Source organism: Ascaphus truei, chromosome 21, assembly GCF_040206685.1.
Source record: "Ascaphus truei isolate aAscTru1 chromosome 21, aAscTru1.hap1, whole genome shotgun sequence".
NCBI classification, from domain to species: domain Eukaryota; kingdom Metazoa; phylum Chordata; class Amphibia; order Anura; family Ascaphidae; genus Ascaphus; species Ascaphus truei.
In genome coordinates, this window is record NC_134503.1 from 12,665,309 (window position 1) to 12,689,436 (window position 24,128).

General features: G+C 44.3%; 1 protein-coding gene across 7 annotated transcripts in view; it reads left to right on the forward strand.

Annotated features, from left to right (window-relative positions):
- Window positions 1-14,945: 14,945 nt before the first annotated feature.
- LOC142472156 (beta-1,4-galactosyltransferase galt-1-like) overlaps window positions 14,946-24,128 on the forward strand; it is a 35,912-nt gene continuing 26,729 nt past the window's right edge. For all 7 annotated transcript variants that reach the window (XM_075579002.1, XM_075578997.1, XM_075578999.1 and 4 more), the window contains exon 1: window positions 14,946-15,403. The gene's annotated coding sequence lies outside the window, so the exon portion shown is untranslated. The remainder of the gene's footprint in view (window positions 15,404-24,128) is intronic.

Genomic DNA, 24,128 nt, shown 5'->3' on the forward strand with positions numbered 1-24,128 from the left:
TCTTGAGGACTGACCTTGGAGACCCCTGCGCTAGGATGACATACCAAACAAACTGATCTATCTTCACATTGACTTTATCTGGTTTTCCTTTGGATACATGTCTAGAAATGTTTTCAGTATATTTGCCTTGTTCAATCTTATTTGCTTTAGCTTGTTTGCTTAGTTGGCACGATTTCAGAAGGACAGCATATTCCTTGGCGTAAGTAGCACTTTACATGCTATTGTAAGTCATTTTAAAACAGATTTATTTCCTCTATCAAAGCATTTCAATAAATCACTCTACGCAATGCACAATGGTGGAGCTTTAGAGAGTGACAGATCCGCAGATTAACATTACATCCAATTATTTCTTTACAAGTACAAATCTTTTCCTCTGTCACTGAAAAATGTAACCCTCTCAGGCTAAACAGTTTAGTTAAGGATGGACACATTTGCTGCTATGCACACCAATTGACCAATTGACCCTCTTTTGAAATCCTAGTTGGCAAAATGTGCTTCCCCTTCTCTAAGGCCTCGTTCAGGGTGCTGGCTTCGGAGGGAGGGCGTGCTGCCGTGCGTGCTGCTGTGAGACACAAAGTATTCAAATTGAATACTGGTTGTCAGGGTAGCAGCTGCCCTGTCTCCGAAGCCAGGAGTTGAAGCCGGCTACAGTTTCAATAAACGAAAATTTCGTTTTTTGGAGCTACAGCTGCGTCACAGGGACCTAGGCAGCCAATGAAATCATTCTTGAGAATGATTTCATGACTGCAGCCTCGATACTTAACCTGCCGTGTGTAACCCCGCCCCCGCCCCCGCCCCGCCCCCTCCTCAACGCTGAAAAGTCTGCTGGGGGATAAACACAGATCGCCCAGCAAACTGCCTCACTGCCGCCCTCCCTCCAACTCCTGCAGCTGGCACCCTAAACGAGGCCTAAGTCCATTCTTATTGCTGGCATCTACCACTTCCTAAAAGTCCCAGTACAACTTCTCACTGATATCCCTCAGTTTCGTGGCTCAATTTCCTCTCTGAATGGGAAGAGTGAGCTATTAGTTTTTGTGGATTTCAACCTCAATTGGCTTGACCTTAAAAACAACAAAATCCAGATACAACTCAAGACACAACTCAAGACACTAAACCTAACCCAACTAATTTCCCAGCCCACACGGACACACCTAAAATCTCACAACCATTCCTTGCCAGACTGGATTATATCCTCTAATGCCAGCAGAATCCATAGTATCCTACCTGCAATTTTCAGTGACCTTGCAATAGTGTACTGTGTAAGGAAAAGCAAACAACCCCAATCAAGCCCTAAAGTTCTCCTCGCTAGAACATTTAGAAACTTTAAGCCACAACAGTTTCTGGTTGATCTTACAAACTAATTCTTCAAAAATGCAGTTCTCCTCTAGGACAGAGGTATAAAATACATCTCTGCTCAAAAGTTCATAATGCAATTCTGCATTTAATGTGACAGCCAAGGACAGAGCAGGAAGAACGTTTCAGGTCTCATATGGACCTTTCATCACCTGTACTATGATCTTACATACTGACCTTGGTACAGAATCAACTTGATACCTGACCCCGATTTCTGCACTTGATTATTTCCAGAGTTCTTAAAACTCTGTGATACCCATGCTCCGTTACGCAGATTAAGAGTACAGGGGGCCCACCTTCCATGGGTTACAACCGAACTTATTCCTCTTTACCATTTTAGGTATGCCTTGTGGAAAAGATACAAAGTAATTGGCACTGTGACAGGGTGAAGTCAATCCCTATCAGTTATGCCTGGGAAACATATGTCTGAGTGCTGCATCCAGCACTCAGAAGGTTAACTCAGGAGGAAGCTAGGTAATCAGGAGGTAAGCTGACACCTGATAGCCAGCAAGGTAGAAAAGGATCTTGTTACTGGCAGTAGCTGCCTACATTAGACCAGAGCACACTGCTATGTGAGCTGTCAGCCAGAGGGATTTCACCAAAGTCACTACTTCAACCAAAGTAAGGATTGTTCTTTTGCTTTCCTGACTGCTTAAAGTACACTTATGGTTTGGTTATGGTCTAGCCAGCCAGCCTGCTAGATAGGCCTGGTGTGTTAGTCAGATCTCCCAATGTGGAGCAGGTTTTGTTTTGGTTTGAAGGGACAGTGTACCCACGTTATGTTATGTTATGGAGAAATAAAGCCACTGAACGTTTTTCATTATCCTGAAACTACACGTGTGGACTGTTCCCTGACCTCAGCTACAGGCCATCCTGCCACAGGTGGTGTCAGAAGTGGGATGTCGGACGGCCGCTGTATCTGAAGGGCCACACAAAAAAAAATGGAGACCATTTTTTCTCAGTTCCTTGAGCAACAACTCCAGCTAGCAGAGAAGCAAGCTGAACGACAAGCACAGCAAGATGAGCAACAGGCCCGGCGAGAGGAAAAGCTACTCCAACTGCTGGCCGAAGGCCCAGCCCCAGGCAGACCAGCGATTCCAAATAACCCACCGGGGATGCTGCCTAAAATGAAGCCAACCGAAGACCCAGAGACATTTCTCCTCACTTTTGAAAGGGTAGCCACGGCCCACGGCTGGACAGCTGATCGCTGGGTAACGACTCTGGCTCCACTCCTCATAGGAGAAGCTCAGGCAGCTACCAGGCTCTTCCAGCAGACGAGGCCATGGACTATCAGCAACTAAAGGCTGCTATTCTGGATCGCCTAGGCCTCACTCCAGAGACCTACCGACAGCGGTTCCGGACAGTCAAATGTGCAAATAGAGACCGACCCCGGGTCGTAGCCCACTGCTTAGTAGACTTATGTACCAGGTGGATACAACCGGAGAAGCATACCAAGGCAGAGATCCTTGAACAGTTTGTGCTCGAGCAGTTCATACAGATACTGCCCCCCTCCTCCCGCTCCTGGGTAAAAAGACACGCTGCATTTTCCCTGGATTCAGCGGTCCGCTTGGTGGAAAACTTCCTTGGCGACGACACCCAACAGGATAGCTGGGAACGGTCCGTGCAAACACCAGTTGCTTCCGGTGATGCCAGAGGCAGGAGAGCAGACAATCGAGGGGGTCTACAACCCGCCAGCTCGGGAGATCATGTCAACTCGATCGGAAGACCCTTTCCCATCTCGGAGGGTTCCTGGTACAAACTCCCGCAGAGACGCCCGTCCCGGGTCCGAGGCCATTGGATCACTCAAGGGAGGCCGCCACCCACAGTATTCCCCGAGAACCTGGACTCCCGTCACCCATCCGGTGGAGAGGATACCACCACCAACCAGAAGGGAGGATCCCATCCAACAGCGGGGAGGTCCCAACACCGAACCCCGTCGAGAGCTTCCGCTGACGACCGAGTTTGTGGACTCCGGAGATGATGAGATGGACTGTTCATATGGCAGAACCACTGCCACAGCTTCTCTCCGAGGGGACCACAATCCGTGGTTAGTCCCAGCATCTCTGGAGGGGAAAATAGTCAAAGCCATGCTGGACTCGGGATCTGGAAAAACCCTGATCCTAGAGGGCCTAATTCCAAGCCACAGACTATCCTATGACTCTCCGTGGAATATCGAGTGTATCCATGGGGATACAAAGAGATACCCCACGGCGAACATTCTACTGCGTATCCAGGATCAAGAGGCTAGCCTGCTAGTGGGCGTTGCTCCCTGGCTACCTGCTCCTGTTCTACTTGGCCGAGACTGGCCCTACTTCGAAACATTGTTGGGCCCTTCTCCTACGGAGCCTACTTCTCTGGTACCGGAGAAGCCCGGAGACTTGTTTCCTTTTTCCCCAGAGATTTTCCCCCGTAGACACCACGTCCCAAAGACACGTAAACAGAGACGGGCGGAAAAAGAGGACTGGTTAAGAAAGGCTGGGACTCTTGGTAACATTAGTCAGCCCAAAGGACTGCAGGTCATGGACGGAGATGACCAGGGTGGGGAACAGATAGATACGGGAATTTTGCCAGACCTGGATCTTCCTGACTTCTGTCAGAGGCAGAGGGAAGACCCAGCTCTGACTAGACAATATGAGAAGGTGGTACAGGTCAACAACAAGATAATGGATGAACAAGGTGTAAGAGTGTTTCCACATTTTGAACTGTTGAATGACATCCTATATCATGTGAATAAGGTTACACAAACAGGGGAGGTCATTCGACAGATGCTAGTCCCAAAAGGGTTGATTAAAACAGTGTTCACTCTAGCCCATACTCTCCCACGGAGTGGTCATTTGGGCAGAGATAAGACCACGGACCGCATATCGTCCCGGTTTTACTGGCCAGGCATACATAGTGACATCATGAAACTATGTGAGACATGTCCTGAATGCCAGTTAACTAGCCAAAAAGGACAGAAGCCGGCTCCCTTGGTCCCTCTGCCCTTGGTAGCCGTCACATTCGAGAGAATTGGGGTAGATCTGGTGGGACCTTTAGAACCCTCTGCGAAGGGACATAAATTTATACTCGTTGTTGTAGATTATGCCACCAGATATCCTGAGGCCTTCCCTCTGAGATCAGCCACTGCTAAACAGGTTGCTCACAGGCTGTTAGAACTGTTCTCTAGGGTAGGACTTCCCCAAGTAATGTTAACTGACCAGGGAACAAATTTTATGGCAAAGTTAATGCAGGATGTCCTGAAGTTATTGGAGGTAAAATCCGTCCGGACCTCAGTCTACCATCCTCAGACTGATGGATTGGTAGAGAGGTTTAACCGTACTTTAAAAACCATGCTTAGGAAGTTTGTGGACACTGAAAAGCGAGTTTGGGATGAACCTGTTGGGAAATGGGAAAGGAACCCTTTCCTGTTGTTTGCGGTACGGGAAGTTCCCCAATCATCCACAGGCTTCTCCCCATTTGAGCTCCTATATGGACGCCAACCTCGGGGTATTCTCGACCTACTGAAGGAATCCTGGGAGGAGGAGCCCTCCCCCTCCAAGAATACCCTTCAGTATGTCATAGACCTTAGAAACCGCCTAGACATGATAGGTCGGTTTGCTAAGGAAAACCTCAAATCTGCTCAAGAATGTCAAGAGAGGCAGTACAACCAAAATTCCCGCTTGAGGATCTTCCAACCTGGGGACCAAGTGATGCTACTACTACCGACATCAGAGAGTAAACTCCTTGCGAAGTGGCAGGGTCCTTTCCAAGTAATCCACCGCACCGGGGAGGTGAACTATGAGATCTCTCAACCAGGGTCCAGGAAGGGTAAACAAATCTACCACGTAAACCTCCTGAAACCCTGGAAAACGATGAGATCGCTGTTCATCCACCCTCGGGAAGGAGAGACAGATTTGGGTCCTCAGCCTCCAAAGGGTAGTATGTACAATGACCATCAGGTTCCCATGGGAGGGCAGTTAACAACGGAACAAAGGTCAGACCTACTAGAATTATGTGACCAGTTCCCAGATGATTTTTCTGAGCTGCCAGGGCAGACTGATTTAGTGTCCCATAGGATTGAGACAGAACCTGGCGTAAAAGTACGGTCCCGTCCCTATAGATTGCCAGAGAGCCAAAAAGACCTGGTAGAGAGGGAGATAATAGACATGTTGGAATTGGGCGTGATCGAGGAGTCCCACAGCGAATGGTGTAGTCTTATAGTGTTGGTCCCTAAACCAGATGGGAAGGTGAGGTTTTGTGTGGATCTGCGAAAGGTAAATGCTGTATCCAGATTCGATGCATACCCAATGCCTAGGCTGGATGAATTGCTTGACTCTCTTGGTAAAGCAGAGTATATCTCCACCCTAGATCTCACGAAAGGATATTGGCAGATACCTCTAGCGGAAGAATCCAAATGCAAAACTGCCTTCGCCACCCCTCTTGGTTTATACCAATTCGTTACTATGCCATTTGGGTTACATGGGGCTCCAGCCACGTTCCAAAGGTTAATGGACAAGGTACTACGACCCCATAGGAAATATGCCGCGGCCTACTTGGATGACATTTTCATCTATAGCAGACACTGGCAGTCTCATATAAAAAGGTTAAGGGCAGTCCTAACGTCCTTAAGAGAAGCAGGGTTCACTGCAAATCCAAAAAAATGTGCCCTGGGTAAATCCACTACAAAATACTTGGGCTATGCCGTTGGGGGAGGGATAGTAAGGCCACAAGCTAGCAAGGTGGCCGCCATAAAGGAAGTCCCCACCCCACAGACAAAGACACAGGTCCACTCCCTTTTGGGGTTAGCAGGGTATTACAGGCGGTTTATCCCCAATTTTTCAGAAATATCTGCACCCCTAACAGATCTGACAAAAAAGAGTGCCCCGACCCAAGTTAAATGGTCTTGGGAGTGCCAAGACGCCTTTGACATGCTAAAAAAGTGCCTGTCAGAGGGCCCCGCTCTTTGGAGCCCAGATTTTAAAGAGCCCTTCATCATCCAGACGGATGCCTCAGAGGTAGGACTGGGAGCAGTGCTGTCCCAGCAATTTGATGGTGTTGAACACCCCATACTGTTCATCAGCCGGAAGCTGTTCCCAAGGGAAGTGAGGTATTCCGTCATTGAGAAGGAGTGCCTCTCTGTAAAATGGGCAATTGAGGCCTTGAGACATTATGTCGCCGGAGTACACTTCACCCTGGTCACTGACCATGCGCCCTTGAAATGGTTAAACACCATGAAGGACACAAACTCAAGGTTGACCAGGTGGTATATGGCCCTCCAACCCTTCTCTTTTGATATACAGCATAGACCTGGAAAGGACCATGGAAATGCTGATTTTTTGTCAAGAGAAGGAGTGGAGGGTCACTTCAGCCGTGTGGGACCCTAGCCACACACAAACAGGGGAGGTATGTGACAGGGTGAAGTCAACCCCTATCAGTTATGCCTGGGAAACATATGTCTGAGTGCTGCATCCAGCACTCAGAAGGTTAACTCAGGAGGAAGCTAGGTAATCAGGAGGTAAGCTGACACCTGATAGCCAGCAAGGTAGAAAAGGATCTTGTTACTGGCAGTAGCTGCCTGCATTAGACCAGAGCACACTGCTATGTGAGCTGTTAGCCAGAGGGATTTCACCAAAGTCACTACTTCAACCAAAGTAAGGATTGTTCTTTTGTTTTCCTGACTGCTTAAAGTACACTTATGGTTTGGTTATGGTTTAGCCAGCCAGCCTACTAGATAGGCCTGGTGTGTTAGTCAGATCTCCCAATGTGGAGCAGGTTTTGTTTTGGTTTGAAGGGACAGTGTACCCACATGTTATGTTATGTTATGGAGAAATAAAGCCACTGAACGTTTTTCATTATCCTGAAACTACACGTGTGGACTGCTTCCTGACCTCGGCTACAGGCCTTTCCTGCCACAGGCACTATCTAAGATTTGAATAACTACAGATTCCTGCGGAATACATGGTCAAGACAAACAAGACACGCTAAAGCTCAATATTACTCTGACAATCTTCACCAATATACATACAAATCCAGAAAACTTCTGGAAGGTCATCAACAATATAGTCCAGCCTTCTAGCCATGAACAACTATCTAATATAAAAAAGGATGATACTACTTTGACAAATCCCACTGACATAGCAAACGCATTCAATGAATACTCTGTGGGTTGTGCTACTTCCCTATTATGAAAGCGCAACCCGAACTACAAACATGAAGCTCATTCTGGGAGAACCCCCTATAGCCCCACCCTCTCCCAGCAGTGCTCACAGTTTTCAATTTGTCCCAGTATCTGAAGAGGAGGTTACACATGTGCTCCTCAAAGGCTCTGGGGCCCCTACTCGTTGTAGTCTTCATTAATGATGTATCTACAGCTTGTAAGGGAGCTTCAATACACATGTATGCAGAAGACACAATCGTGTATGCACACAGCCCTCGTCTCTCTGACCTTGGACACGTACTTCAATCTGATTTTTCAAGATTTGAAAACTGGATTTCCCAAAACAAACACTGACAAGACTGTAACAATGGTATTTAGAAACCAGGCTATATTTCTAAAGCTACTACTGTATACCAATGATAGAGCTATATATCAGAACCAACTCACTCTAATACTATCCTAGCCCCTGTAGCAGTTTTAAATACTTGGGATATGGTTTGACTCCCATTTAACATTCAGGATGCACATTGATACCCTGACATCCAAAACCTATATCAAACTAGGTGTATTTTATAGGAACAAATCCTCCCCAAGGCCAGTGGTAAGAAAGTGCATTGCACAGCAGATACTAATACGAATTATAGACTATGGGGACATAGAATACGGCTCTGCACCTCAAACCCACCTTAGCAAACTAGACACCCTCTACAATTCAATATGCCGCTATGTCCTACAATGTTAAAAAATGTTAAAAAAAAATATGTAGTGGTAAGTGCTTCTTGTGTCTCTTACCATAAGGTGAAATATGATGTAAAAGTGAGATTGGATCATGCAACAAATAAATGAAACCAGTGTATATAATAATATGTGACAGTTGTGGCAAGTACAACAAGTGAATGCAAATCAATAATACAAATTACAACAGCCAGTTCACTGATTATTCTAAAAATCAGAAACGTCTCTAGCAAGAGTTTGACTCATCCGGCGCTCATAAACATGAAATAAGTCAAATATAGGTGAATAAATACGTGATCATTGATGGAAATAAGTAGAATGTAGAACCACCAGAAGACAGTTGGGGCTTCGGGTCGAGGGATGAACTTCTGTTGTGCAGTTGATGCTCCAATTGAGTCAGGCGATATGGACGGTGGATATAGCAATAGCAAGTATAGTGCAACACTGTGCGATATGTAACAATCTACAGGCAGAACCTTTTGGGTCACGTGACCGCTCTTCGGAGCCATCACGTGGTCAGTTCTGGGTTCCTGGGCCATTGGGCCAGATGTAATGGGGACCCCTTCAGTGTGGTACATGATCGGCTCTCCGGATCGCGTAAAGCCCATAAAACACTAACAGAGGGTCAGGACATACGGTACACGGCAGGAGTGGCCAACTCCAGGCTTCGAGAGCTACCAACAGGTAAGGTTTCTGGATATCCCTGCTTCAGCACAGGTGGTTCTCTTGTTTCTCACTTCTACTTTCACTATGCGTCATCCCTTAGGTGCACCCGATTCCCTTATATTATTATCTCGTGTTGATAGGTGGAGCAAGTAGCCATTTTGGGTTTTGTTTTGAAAATACCGGTTTTGCCCGATTATAAGGCAATGTTTTTTTTCCCAATAAAGTTAAGTTGAAAAGTATAATCCTGCCCGCCCACTTTTGCGAGCCAATCAGCAGCCGGATGCATGAGGTAGGAGGGTAAAATGGAGGAAACACCAGCTTGGGGGCCTGAAGCAGCCATGTTGCTTGTGGCAGGAAGCTCAGACACATAGACAAACACAGCTTTTGCCGCACACTAACCCGGCTCTAAGTTCCTTCATAATATCAAGTGAACCTTTCAGAGCTTTATTAATATTAATGCAGACCTTGTTATGTTACTTAATGACTAGGGGGAATAAACTCACATTAAGGTACTCAGACTCAATGTCTACACGCTGCAGTTTATAGAAACAGTTGCAATCTAATTTTCTGAGGCAATGAAAGGGCAGAGCAGAGAATATTAACCCCTTAGCTCATGGCATTATATCAGTTTTGTGCCTAGTATTTGATGGACCTTCATAAGTGCGACTATCACTGGAGTGCAGCATACAATATCTATTTAATGTGACTGTAAGCAGCGCGTCAAATCATATGATGTTGTAACTATTTGTCATGTGAAAAGCTGTGGGCAACGGTAATATCAGGATGGTATAATTATGTTTGATAACCTGGGAATGCTCATAAATGTAATGAAACCCTTTGGTGTCGGGTGGGGCATGCAGGTTTGCCCTGCAGCTTGTGCCGTTGGTCCCAAAGGCACTCGTTGTGGTGGGAGTTCAGAGGGGGTCGAAGGAAAGCAAATCGTTCGCTTCACCACTGCTCGTGTGGTCTTGTGGGCAACGTTTGCATGTACACAACTTGGCTTCCTCGGCCTCTTCAGTGGTGAAGGGGGGTTATTCCTGAAACTGCGATCGTGTCAATCGTAGGATTAGACATAAAAAAAGTTATGGTGGGTAAGAAAAGTGACACTTTTGCTCAATTGCATATCATTACCCAGAATCCCTGGCTGTAGAGGAAGCACTGTTGGCAAATGCACCACAGGTGGAGTGTTTTTGTCCCTTTTTTTTTTTTACCCACCATGACTTTTTAATGTCTGGTTAAACCCAAGGACCAGCTTCACGTTGCATAGCCAGCTACCAAGCTTTCACTGATGAGACCCGAAAAGGTCGAAACAGCTGTCTGTGAGTAGGTTTACTGGCTATCCACTTCTTAACCCAGGCTGTGCTGATAAGCCATGTAATGCGGCAGGCATAAGCTCATAAAGGTCTATGTTAAAACGGATGAGAAGTAAAGAGTGACGCACTGTGCTCGTTTGTATGTCATTACCCAGAATCCTTGGCTGCAGTGGAAGCATTGTTTGCTAAGCGATAATGGGGAAAGACAGGGTTGCAGACCAGTCTGAGACAAGCCAATGTACCACACATGGTATTTTTATTTACTGTACAGTGGAGGGATTTTGTCTCTTTTAACCCACCATAACTTTTTTTTAATGTTAAAAATACAGAATTGTTTTTATGACAGGTCAAAACCCTTCCTGTGTCTGTGTTGATATGCAAAGAATGCTTAATTAGTGGGTGTAGTAGTAGACGAGTGCAGAAGTATAACCAGGGAGACATAGATTTGGGGGAAATGAACATTAGCTTTTATTTAGCCTGTATCTTCCAAAAATAACACAGCTTTCAGGCAGCATTAAACTAAACAAAACAAACAGCCTATCCCTTTGCAAGGGCTGACTCACACTTCCCACCTCCTATCTGCAGGGCTGGGAGGCTAGGCCTCTTGCCAACCTATGACCCCAAAGTCCAAAGTGGTACCTGTAACCAGGGGGCTCTGGCGGGTTCCAGGGGCCGCTGTGTCCTGGAATAGAGGGGCTGGCTCCCTGGGATCCCTCTCTGACAGCACACACTTCCTTAGTGCTAGAGAGATCCCCAGGAGGCTTTTCGACCTGTCTGATGAGCCAGGTAGAGACTGGCTAATTGTCTGCAGCTGCAATTAACCAGCTCCCTGCTGGACTCATCCGCCAGATACAGGTTTTCTATTTGGAGCCCTATTTAGACGGGGGTTAAGTCCCTGTCACAGGGGGATTCCACTGATGGCCCACTAAAAGTGAAAACAATACATTTATAACCGATGACTGCTGCTCGACCCCCATTGAACCTTCCTCCTTGGTTCTCAATAGTGGCGATGATGAAGAGTGCGGGGAGCGCGGATAATCGGTGAGTGCATGAAAAAAAGAAAAACACAAATAGTGCAATTCTGTATAAAATGGGGCTAATGGTGAATCATTTGACGCCACTTTGCCATGGCGACACGTTACCCGAAGCCGGCTGAATTCAGGCAAGTGAGTTACAGAGGCCTTGCTCTGAAGAGGGCGGCGGCCTCCGTAACCGCCGCACCCTCCAAAAAAAAAAAATCTTGCGCCACCAAGTTTGCAAAGTACAACAACAAAAAAAATACTTATATGTCTGTTTATCACACTGAGCTCTGCCCTTTGACAACAAAGTATCACAAACAGATCTGATGTTGTGTTCCAAACAGCAGACTGTCTATTACTCTGAAAGCTGTAACAATAATTAGTTACACTTTGTAATAGAATGTTACATATCAGCTGGAGCATTTCACAGACTGCAGCACGAAGTTAGAAGGCAGAGCAAAAAAACCCGAATATCAGCTCCAGAAGCAAAAAGGTAAGTGAAATCAAATAACAGTTTTTTAAATTGATAATAGCAATGTCCGGTACATATAAGTATAGATGCAGGGAGAGGGGAGAAAAACCAAGGGGTTAAGCAAGGTATAAGAAGCGGGGTACTTACAGAGAGGTTGGATTCCCGCCAGGCTGTGTGACCCCCTGAGAAGCTTCACCTTGCCCCCGTCTCCTTCCAAGTGAAGTGGTGTAGAGCTGCACGCTCACAAGGTGTCACCACTAATCCATTCCTCCCGCAACAATGGTGAAACCGGTGGTGTCCTCCGATCCAGGCAGCAACCGAAACAAAAAAATGATCGAGTGGAGACTACCGCTTGCTATGAAAAGAAGTTGGGGAACTCACCAGAATTGAAGGTTAAAAAAGTCTTTAATGAAAACGACATAAAATGACAAAACTCCTCCTCCCACATGTTTCACGCCCACTATGGCGCTTTGACATAGCAAGCGGTAGTCCACTCGATCATTTTTTGTTTCCGAAGTTAGAAGGCGGCCATTTTGTTAGGCACAAAATCAGGATTTTTACAGATTTATAACAGCAGCACTAAACGATTGCCATTTTAGGTAAGAATGTAGAACTACGCATTGTCACACGCTTTACATATAAAAAGGAGAAAAAATGAAGGAAAAAAAGGGTCAAGTTGTATTGCTGCTTTAAGTCACTTTGGTCCGGGAGGAACTGTACCTTGAGTAAATAAATGCGGTTTTCTCATTTCTAAATTTATGCCATGTATACATTTTGCAAACATGTATTATGATTTGGAGGATGCATTAGTGGAGGTACGGATCGTGGGAAGTTAAAATACAATATTTACCAAGTGATGCTAAAATGTAAATCATCCTCCGTAATTTGTATAGATCATAATATGCTTTATGGCTGGGCCAAAGTCTAATTCTCCAATTGGCAGACCGTTTTAGAATAAAGATTAGGATAGCCAGTGTTATACTAAAGAAGATTAGCTGAAGATTGGTATTACCAAATTCCATGGGGGCTGCAAGTAGGGGTGCAGGTGTATGTGTGTGGGAGGGGGGTCTCCCCTTACTTGGGTTTCTAAATGTTTACTTTATGGTAATGTATGTATGTTACTGGCAGTGAGGAAAGGGGTTAACCCCCCGTAGCTAGTGCTTTAGAGCTGTCAGGATAGATAGCATCAATCTTCATATAAATCCTTCATATAAATTCTTCATACATAGAAACGGTCCCGGTGGGGTTGGTAATGATCCAATTCATCAAAGACTTCTCGTGTGCTACGGACTAACAAGCAGGAGGGGGGTGAATGTAGCGGGAGGAGGGACAGGAGATGCCGGTGTATCCCCCGGCAAACACGCAACCCCTGCACCGCAACCCCCACTTAACCCTGGTTTCCCACACAGTAAACGATGTCTTGCGACGGGTGGGTACTCACAGTATAGATGCCATAATTGTGCCAGCCTGGATCGGATACACAGGATCAGCGTGCTCCAGCCAAAAATCCGGAAATAGAAAAAATGCTGCAAAGGCGGTTCACTGCTGACCGGTAGAGGGTATGAAAACCCGAGCGCAATCACTAAGTATAGAAAAATGTAATGTGAAGTAGCAATTGTACACATAGCAGAAAAACTGACACGTTTCGTCGTACGGAACTTTGTCAAAGTCGTTGCACTCGTTGTGGTGGGAGTTCAGAGGGGGCGAAACGTGTCAGAGTTTTTCTGCTATGTGCACAATTGCTACTGCTTGGTTTTTTATACCCTCTGCCGGTCGGTCAGCAGTGAACTGCATATTTTCTATGTATGTTACTGTTTTCCCATGAACAGCACCCCCCAACCAAAAACTTGTACCTGCACTTCTGTCAAAGTTTTATCACCCAAAGAGATTAGATAAAGACTAAAATCACCAGTATTATAACTCAGAGATTAGATAAATATTAAAGTAGCAATAATACTCCACCCCCCCCTTTTTTTCATAAATTTGTAAAGCGTGTGACGATGTATAATTCTACATTCTTACCTAAAAGGGCAATCTTTTGGTGCTCCTGTTATAAATCTGTATAAATCCTGATTGTGTGCCTAACATAATGGCTGCCTGCTAACTTTGTGCTGCAGTCTGTGGTGCTGCAGCTGATATGTAACATTATATTACTAAGTGGAACACATAATTGTTACAGTTTTCAGAGTAATAGACAGTTTGCTGCTTGGAACAAAGCAACAGTTCTGTCTGTGATACTTTGTTGCGAAAGGGCAGAGCTAAAAAAAAGTTGCGTGTCAGAGCCTGTTTCAAAAGAGGAAGTAGATGTTACTTTCTAAGGCTACGGCCGCAGTCGTCCCTGCTGCAGAGACTACAGCCGCGATCGGTCTGTATGGGAGCTCTAGGGGAGTGTGGGGGGCGGGGCCATGACGGGGGGCGCAGCAATGATGGGGCATATCTGCCCTGCCATTGGCTGCGCGCCAACCACGTAACCGCGTAGCTCGCTGCACGGCAAGACAAAATTATTGTCTTCCCTGCTAGCGTACGTCACAGCACTTTGCACACACACAGAGCCACTGGGGCCTGCCCCATAGAGGGTAGTGCTGTGGTGTGTGGCGCGTACACCGTGATCACAGGGGACTTAGTCTAAATGATTGCTGTAGCAACCAAAGGATGATCAGTACATTAAAAAAAAAATCATTAAAAATGGCTTTGGGAGATTACAAAAATGCAAACAGTATTATCTAATACTACAGAACTGATTGATAAAAAAATATATATATAGGATTTTTCACGTGTTGTGTCTTTAAGATGACCAAACAGTTTGTATCACCCACATAGATTGTATTGTATGTCTTTATTTATATAGCGCCCAAAGGGTACTCAGCGCTTCACAAAGAATACAGTACGGGGAATTATAAAATAATACAAAAAGCACAGCAAAATCAGACAATAGGAGAGGAAATCCCTGCCCCGAAGAGTTTACAACCTAAGAGATTAGATAAAGAGTACCAAACCGTGTTATGATAAATATTAAGGTCAGCACCCAGCTTTCATGTGTGTGTCCCCCCCCCCCCCAGCACTTTGCTTCCCCAGGGCTCCCTGCTATGTGTGTCTCAGTGCTGCACTTAGAGGAGACACATGAGGTCTCAGGCTGATCTGTGCCTCATCATGTCCTCTGCTTTCATTGTCACTACAGCCCCGTCCACCTCCCCCCCCCCCCCCCTACCCGGGCGGAGTCTGCCAGGCTCTCCCCCCACCCTCCCCTCCCATGGTCTTCCTCCAGACTACAGCAGGTCTGAGCAGAACACATGCAGCATGCTTGCAAATAGAGATTAAATACATTGTCCAGCTCCAGGGAGGGATGAGCAGTCCCGGGTAGAGCCCGTGCCAGACCACTTTGGGATCCCATTGTCCAGGGTGGCAGGATCACTGCGGCGGACACCTAACTCCTCAGGGATCGCTCCTCAACTCACTGGAGCCGGATCGCTCCCGTTGGATCTAATTTACCAGCCACGCCTGCCTGCATCGATCAAGGATCCCCAGAATCCCATTGCTAGTTGCCACTTGATCACTTCATAGAACGGGATCCACTTATGGTCTCACTGTGCCAGATCGCTGGTGGCGGCGCCCCCCCCCCCCCTCCCCTTGGAGTTTGGGACCCTCCTTTGTCCGTACTCCCAGTGTCTTACACAAAGCCATTCACATCCCCCAAGGCTGCAGACCCCAGGTTAGTCTCATAAGGTTTCTTTCAAGTTGTGTTGTTTTTGTTGTTGTCCTTTTCCCCTGTGCAGACTGTGTATCACATTACAGGATTATCACACTGCAAAGGGAACTTTGGGGTCTGTTTATCAAATCCTGCAGGGCGGCTATGTATAGGTGCAAAGCTATAGGTGACTTTGTCCTAAAACAGACGCGCATTCGAATATTAACGTAGTGCGTCTCTGTGTGCCACTGTACAAAATTAATGTCTGTGTTGTGTGGCGTGTGCATCAACATCTTTTTTCATGGTGTCTGGCGCGCGTATGTAATTGCCGCGTAACTTTTATGTGTAACATTTGTGCGTCGATAATGCGTCAGAATGGTCTGTCATAACTCCTTGGCGTAAGAGAGAAGCGCAAGTAGACGCCAACATTTCTTATTGCGTTCCCATGTATGAACGTAACGCGGAGCGTGGAACGAGTAGGAGACCGGGGCGCAGAATGTAAGCGCACGGATAATGGCATACCATCATATATACTGGTTTTAGGTGAGAAATTGATTTTCTTTGGTAACAAAAAAACACAACTATTAATTATACATGGACCCCCCACACACTGCAAAACTGGTGCTTAAAAAAATGTGAGTATTTTTGCCCCTGTTTTGCAGCCTCGAGACTTTGGGAAATGAGCCCTGTTATGTGAATTCCTACACCAACCTCACTTTTATTTATTTCTAGAACACTGAATGGTGGCTTTTAGTGATTGCTTTGGTTCTGCTTGTTAACATTTGTCAAGTGTTGATTAATTACAATTTTATAAGCAAAATTTGATTTAAAAAACGAGGCAGCTGCCAGTAAAGTACTGTAGCAGAGGAGAAGTGTAAATTCACGTACGTTTGAAGGGTCTGTAACGTCTGTGTGCATATATAAATATATACACATACACGTGCTTAAGTGATTTTTTTTTTAAATTTCATTATTCGGAGAGAAAAAAATGTACAACCATTAATTTCTTGCATTTAATGGATCAATTGTTTACACGTCTGCGTTACAGCATTGCAGGATTAGCCGGACAGAAAACCCCCAAATGTAACCTGGCTATATTAGCCAAGGTTCGTCTGCTGTCACTTTTTGGAAATTAATTGCCGGCTGCAATTATTGCGTTTTCTAACTGCCTCGGAATAGGAAAATGTCTGTGTTTACTTTTCCCTCAACCCATCCTGTCCCTATCAGGGAACCAGTTAAGAGAAGGGGGTGAGGGGGGTGGAGGCGCTGGCTGTACAAGCAGTTGCGAAACACGCAGTGATATATCGGACAAATGAAGCCAGAGGAAAGCAAACCCCTCCAAAGTCTAAGCTGACCGTGTTTACTTATTACCGTTTGCAAAATGTTTTCAAGCATGGAGAAGGATATAGGAGTGCTTGTAGACAGCAGGCTTAGCAATAGTGTCCAAAGTCATGCAGTAGCTGCAAAGGCGAACAAGATCTTATCTTGTATTAAACGGGCAATGCTGAAAGGGAAGTAAACATAATTATGCCCCTTTACAAAGCATTAGTAAGACCACACATTGAATATGGAGAACAATGTTGGGCACCGATCCTAAGAAAAGACATTATGGAACTAGAGACAATGCAGAGAAGAGCCACCAAATTTATAAAGGGGATGGACAATCTAACTTATGAGGAGAGGCTAGTTATATTAGATTTATTTACATTAGAAAAGAGGCGTGTAAGAGGGGATACGATAACTATATACAAATATATTCGGGGACAGTAGAAGGAGCTTTCAAAAGAACAATTCATCCCAAGGGCAGTACAAAGGACTCGGGCCATCCCTTAAGGTTGGAGGAAAGGAGATTTCACCAGCAACAAAGGAAAGGGTCCTTTACAGTAAGGGCATTTACAATGTGGGATTCATTACTCATGGAGGCTGTGATGGCAGATACAATAGATATGTTCTAAAAAAGGTTGGACATCTTTTTTAGTAAGGAAAGGTATACAGGGATATACCAAATAAGTAAACATGGGAAGGATGTTCATCCAGGGAGTAATCTGATTGTCAATTCTTGGAGTCAGGAAGGAATTTATTTTTCCCCTTATGAGATATCATTAAATGAAAAAAAAAATAAGATTGAAGCAGAGGGTCTTTGTAGCTGAACCCCATTAATTTCAGCTCTGGGGACCCCCTGCTTCCTGAGATACAGACTTCTGTAGGTGGTGCCGGTATCTCAGTGCTGTTTAAAGGTCCTGGTTACGTGGGCCAATAGGAAGCCGCAAGGGATGACATCACGCCTTCCTCGCGTAATGCCCACGGGAGCTTTGAAGCGGCCATTACGTGAACCCTGCTAGCCGACACAGCGTCTACCGGCACTCCCTACGGAGGTAAATATCTTTGGAAGCAGGGGGTCCCTGGAGCTGAAATTAATGGGGTTCAGCTCCGGAGACTCCTAGCTTCAATCATATATAAAACAACAAAAAAACGCATAGCTCGGATTGCCTCTTTGAAGCAGCAATCCCGGAAGCTTTTTTTTAAAAATCTTACCTGATATCTCCAGAATCTATTCTCCTCCCCCTCCCAAATGATGCAATTTGTTTTTGGGGACAGAACTCCTGTTTGGAATGCCTGATACAGGTCACGTACGGCACACCTGTGAGCACGTGAACTGTATACAGGCGTACCCCGGTTTAAGGACACTCACTTTAAGTACACTCGCGAGTAAGGACATATCGCCCAATAGGTAAACGGCAGCTCGCGCATGCGCCTCTCAGCACTTCCTGAACAGCAATACCGGCTCCCTACCTGCACCGAAGCTGTGCGCAAGCGGGGAGACTGTAGAGCCTGTTACACATGCGTTATTTACATCAGTTATGAACGTATATGACGATTGCAGTACAGTACATGCATCGATAAGTGGGGAAAAAAGGTAGTGCTTCACTTTAAGTACATTTTCGCTTTACATACATGCTCCGGTCCCATTGCGTACATTAATGCGGGGTATACCTGTATGGAACAAGGGTTAATACACACAGCTTCCAGCTGATTCACGTTTCTCCATGCATGGACCCTCAAATGAATAACACCTTCCCCCCCCCCCTCTCAATCCTTCCAAATATACCATCTTGGGAAAGGTGTGGATAAGAAAATTGGCAAAGAGGCAGGCAGGATAATTACAAACAATTGTGATAGTGTGTGAGAAACCTATCAATGTTCTTATCCACAACTCCCCCCCCCCCTCCTCCACAGCACCCCCTTCTCCCTCCATGCTGTCCCTTGTCACTGTTTCATCACCCTTCCAATGTCTTCAAACAGGTTCTCAGCCTACCTTATCTACATCTCTGGGTTTTTTTTCTGCTTTCCTAACCTCTGTTTTAGCCATAGATTCCTTTGTTAATCAGTATTGCAGACCTGAGGAAGAGAGGAGAACTCTCGAAAGCTTGTCCTATGACATAAATGGTTAGTCCAAATAAAAAAGGTATCACCTAATACTGAAGAACTCATTTATTCTGCACTATCGCAACTGGACCAACACGCTATTTCTGTTATATATATATATATATATATATATATATATATATATATATATATATATATATATATATATACAGTGTTCGACAAACCTATACATTTGCAAGCCCCGGGCGAGTGGATTTAACATCGTGGCGAACGCCTATTGGCCCAAGCAGCACACGTTTGGTACTAGGTGGCGAGTAGATTTTTTTTGTTCGGCGAGTAGATTTTTTGGTGATTTGTCGACCACTGTATATATATATATATACATACACATATATATAATATTGCAACCAGGGTTAATACACACAGTTAACACGCTGACACATCTTTCTCCTTCACGAGGTACTTCAAATGAGTTAATATTTACCACCATCAAAGGTATTATTTAAGATGTACGTGCAGAGCCTCTGGTCTCTCTCTGTTTATTAAGAAAACTGTGCACTTGGCATACAAAAATCTGTTGTAGCAAAATGTAAATTACTCTCTACAAAGCTTCAGAGCTCAAAGTATTACTTATCCAAGTTTAGCTTTAATATACAAAAATACAGTGCTCAGGTTACAGAAAAAGATTATTACGTGAACATACAGTTATAATAAATGCAGACAGTTTCATAAAAATAATAAGGATAAACAAAGAATCTAACATTGATCAGATCTTTTGCCAAAGGGTCTTGAGGGGAAATTGAGATTTCACATGTTCCAGCATGGACACTCCCTTAGTTGAAATCTACCTCATAATTAAAAAGTAGGGCTTTATATCATAAGTTCCCTTCATCGAGAACAACATAAGCCCACCCCTTTCATCAATCAGCCACTGACAGCTTTACGACTTAAAAGAAAAAAACCTGTTCTTTTGACAATTAAACTTTGCCTCAATATATAAAACACTTCATAACTTTTTTTCTATAATACTTAGACAAATGCCATCTTCACTGTTGCAGGGCAACAGCGAGCGCACAGAAAAAAAATAATAATAATCAAAATTAAAAAACATGTCTTTAATGACTCCTAGCAGACACGTGACATGAATGCAGTAAGGGAAATAGGGGAGGGTAAAGGATATAGGAAAAATAATAGTAATCAGATTGATCACTCAATTGATCACTGTGAGTGGCCTGCACATATGTTGGAGAGTTGGATAACTCTGTTTGGATCAACACTTCTCTTTAGTGGCTTGCGATAGATGAACACAACGTGAGAAAGAGTGGGGAAATGGGGTATAGGATAAATGATAATATTCAAATTTCAACACTCACACGGCCATGTGTGAGTGACCTGTACCTCTGTTGCAGAGTCAGCCACCTCTGTTGCAGCGAGAACTTCTACTCGTGTGGTGCAACTCCAAGCTGCTTGCTTTCCTCCGTGTAAGTCTCAGGGATAGAGAGACAACAGAGGTTTGTACCAAGTGGAGGAGGGAATTGTGATATGAAATAAATAGATATATACACAAATAGCACTCACATGGCCATATGTGAGTGGTTTGCCTGTCACAATGTGATGTTTGCAGGCAGTCTTCTATTGCAATACGTCCCCTCAGTAATATAGTGAGAGATGGAGGAGAGGTGTTGTAAAACGGTCACTATTTATTACATAAAAACAGCAACAAAGGAGTCCATAAACTTACACTTAAAAGTGCATGATGAGGCTCTCCGGAGTAGCGTTCGGTCCCTCGCTGCATGTGCTTCTCGCTTCCGCGTCCGGACCGTGAGACTGCAGACAAGGGGATTTCAGAGACAATGGTGGCCGACGGCGGTCAAAATTCTTCTTTAGAACAACGCGTTTCGCAATACTGCTTCCTCGGGTTCTGGCGATCTGGGGTGCTGATGTTCCTTATATACCATTGATTGGCTCAATTTAATCAGTAAAATTAAAAGATTCATACAATTTTAATGATATTCTGAATAGTATCATTGCTTATATAACGTGGTAATTCAATAATGGTAGCCCGCATACACACAGTGTCTCCATTGTTGTAGTTAAAGGCACATACAGAGGTAATGATTTGTAGTTCATTAGAATGGTCATGCGTGTGTAATTATTCTGCGGACTCCAAATAACGAGTCTATGTAACTACATAGAGAGATCCTGACTATGCTCTTTGCTCTTTGCACCACAGTGGATAGTGGTGTAGTCATTATTTGACAGACTGGTCCATATATCTATGTATGATACTTCAAGGAATATAGTAGTGGAATATTTATATGTTCTAACCGTTTGCTTACACCAGCTACTGATCTCTGTTTGAGCACCATACCGCTTTTTTTTCTCATCATGTGCTTTTTGCAGAGGGCATATAATCATATTTCAGAGGGAAAACGTAAAAACGGAAAATAATGTATCTGACATTGTGACACATAGTGGTATTAACAGGTTACATGCAGAGACCAGATAGTGCACAGTAAAACTGTTCACTGTTATAGTTTATACAGTTTCATAAAGAACTTTGATATAAAAAAAAAGTTGCTCCCACAATGTAATCAAAATACAACGAGACAACAGAGGGTATGACAGTGTATCTGTGAAGTGTATAATGCAGCAAAGCTGGCTGGATGATGAAGAATGTATATAAGATGCAGAAGAATGTATATGAGGAATGTCTGTATAAACCGACTGAAGGTTCACAGACATAGCTGGTTATTTTAAAAGGTTGCATCATCCAGCCAGCTACTCCGGAGAGCCTCATCGTGCACTTTTAAGTGTAAGTTTATGGACTCATTTGTTGTTGTTTTTATGTAATAAATAGTGATCGTTTTACAACACCTCTCCTCCTTCTGTCACTATATTACTGAGGGGACGTACTGCAATAGAAGACTGCCTGCAAACATCACATTGTGACAAGCAACCACTCACATATAGCCATGTGAGTGCTATTTGTGTATATCTATTTAGTCCCTGTTTATTATAGAAAAAAACTATGCACTTAAAACACAAATATCTGTTGCAGCAAAATGTGTCGAAAATGTAAACACTCTAGAAAGCGTGCAGCAGTTCATTCAGAGCCCCAAAGCATTCATTATTAAATGTTTTAATATATATAAAAATACAGTACTTAGGTAACAGAAAAAGGATTACAAGAACAACATACAGTTATAATAAAGGCAGAACAGTTTCTTAAAATAACAGAAAAAGACAGAAATCCCTATGTGTGTTACCATATGGCATAGGTTTTCCCCCAGAGAGGTCACTGGCGGAGAAAGATGAAAATTCAAGTGTTTGATCCCCAAATACACCTCTGTTGAAATCTGATTTCATAACTCCAGGGCAAGCCCTATATACCATTATTTGCCCATTGAATACAACATAAGCCCACCCCTGTCGCAAATCAGCTGCTAGGTTGATGGTTTTACGACTTAGAAAAAACTCTGCTCTAAAAAGGGATTTAATATCTTGACTCAATATATAAACACTTATAACTACATTTCCCCAATACTTATACAGATGCCATCTTCGCAGCTGCGTCCATGCTCTTCACACATATGCACCTAAAATTTTACCGCTTAACGTCTATTTTCGCAGGAGAAACAATTATCTGTCTTTGGCACCTCTTACTCATGTAGTGTCTGGTATGATTTGATTTGTCTTATTGCCGCATATGTACCTCTTATCATGTAGAATTTATGACGTCGCATGATACTCTAATTTGTACTAAAGTTCTCCAAATAAGTCGGGACCTGTGGGCCACCTCTCACTGGGATGCACAAGTGATCATTCAAGGATGTTAGTTTTCTTTGCTGCTGACAGACTAGTATCTGGTTATCGTTTATTGCCTGCTAAACGACAGGCGTCAATTTTTAGTGATACCCCCCTCTCTTTAGATCTGCACAGACCCAGGAAGAGTGTTGACCTACCATAAACCAAATATGTTGTATTTTTAAAATCAAACTGTAGCTACATTAATCCCCTGAAGCACCAAATTGATTAAAACACATAATATTCCCCACCATTTTCCTTACGGTTTATTCTAGTGTCAGGGAAGCCATATTTCAAGATCCCCTACATACATAACCAAATATCCTTTATCCTTAGATCAGAAAACGAAGCCTGGTCAGGGATAGAACAGGTAATAAAAACAATCCTTTTTTTTAAAGACAATTTGTAACCAACGTTAGCCTCTCGTGTGCCAGATTGATTAAAATATTTAAGAATCCCCCCAAGAAGCCCATATTAGTTTAACTCCTATAATGTTAGTATCTTGCTCCCTTGAGCATCTCCTGCTTTTTCTTTTATGCACATGTTGAGATCCTCCTCAATACGGTTCTGATTATGTAATTAGTTGAAGTGGCATTTCCACTGGTGTTTTTTTTTTGCTCTAGGTGGGAAGCAAGGGGTCTCCAGAGCTGGACCAGCGATAATTTCAGCCACGGTGACCTCCTGCTTCCCGAGATAATTACTACTGAAGGGGCTGCCGGTATCTGCATTGTCTGTGCACACAATTTGACTGTTTAAAGGTCCAACAGGCCAACGTCCTCCCTGGCGGCTTTCTATTGGACGGGACCTTTTAACAGGTTAGAGATACCGGCATTGCATTTAGAGGTAAGTATATTGGGATGCAGGGAGTCCTGGAGCTGAAAAATACGGTTCAGCTCAGGAGACACCCTGCTTCCCACGTGGGGGGGCGGGGTGGGAGGGGATATATATATTTTAATGGAAATTGTTCTTTAAGTCTCTATCTACACGAATACACCGGTAAAAGACTATTGATTTTTCCAAGTCCTTGATGCTGCTGCTTATTCTAATATCTGCTTTCTTATGTTCTCAGCATCCATAGCATTCTGTGACTGTAGGGCAGTGGTGTAAAACCTTTTTTTGATTAAGGAACCCAATAATTATATTGTGAAATTCTGCGGAAAACTAACCCTCTCTAATAGCGCGTCTGAGATCAAATGTATTGTAATGAAACCCAACCCTTTCTAATAGCGCGTCTGAGATCAGATGCATTGTAAGGAACCCCAACCATCTCTAATAGCGTGTCTGAGATCAGATGTATTGTAAGGAACCCCAACCCTCTCTAATAGTGCGTCTGAGATCAGATATATTGTAAGGAACCCCAACCCTTTCTAATAGCGCGTCAAATCAGATGCATTGTAAGGAACCCCAACCCTCTCTAATAGCGCGTCTGAGATCAGATGCATTGTAAGGAACCCCCCAACCCTCTCTAATAGCGCGTCGGAGATCAGATGCATTGTAAGGAACCCCAACCCTCTCTAATAGCGCGTCTGAGATCAGATGTATTGTAAGGAACCCC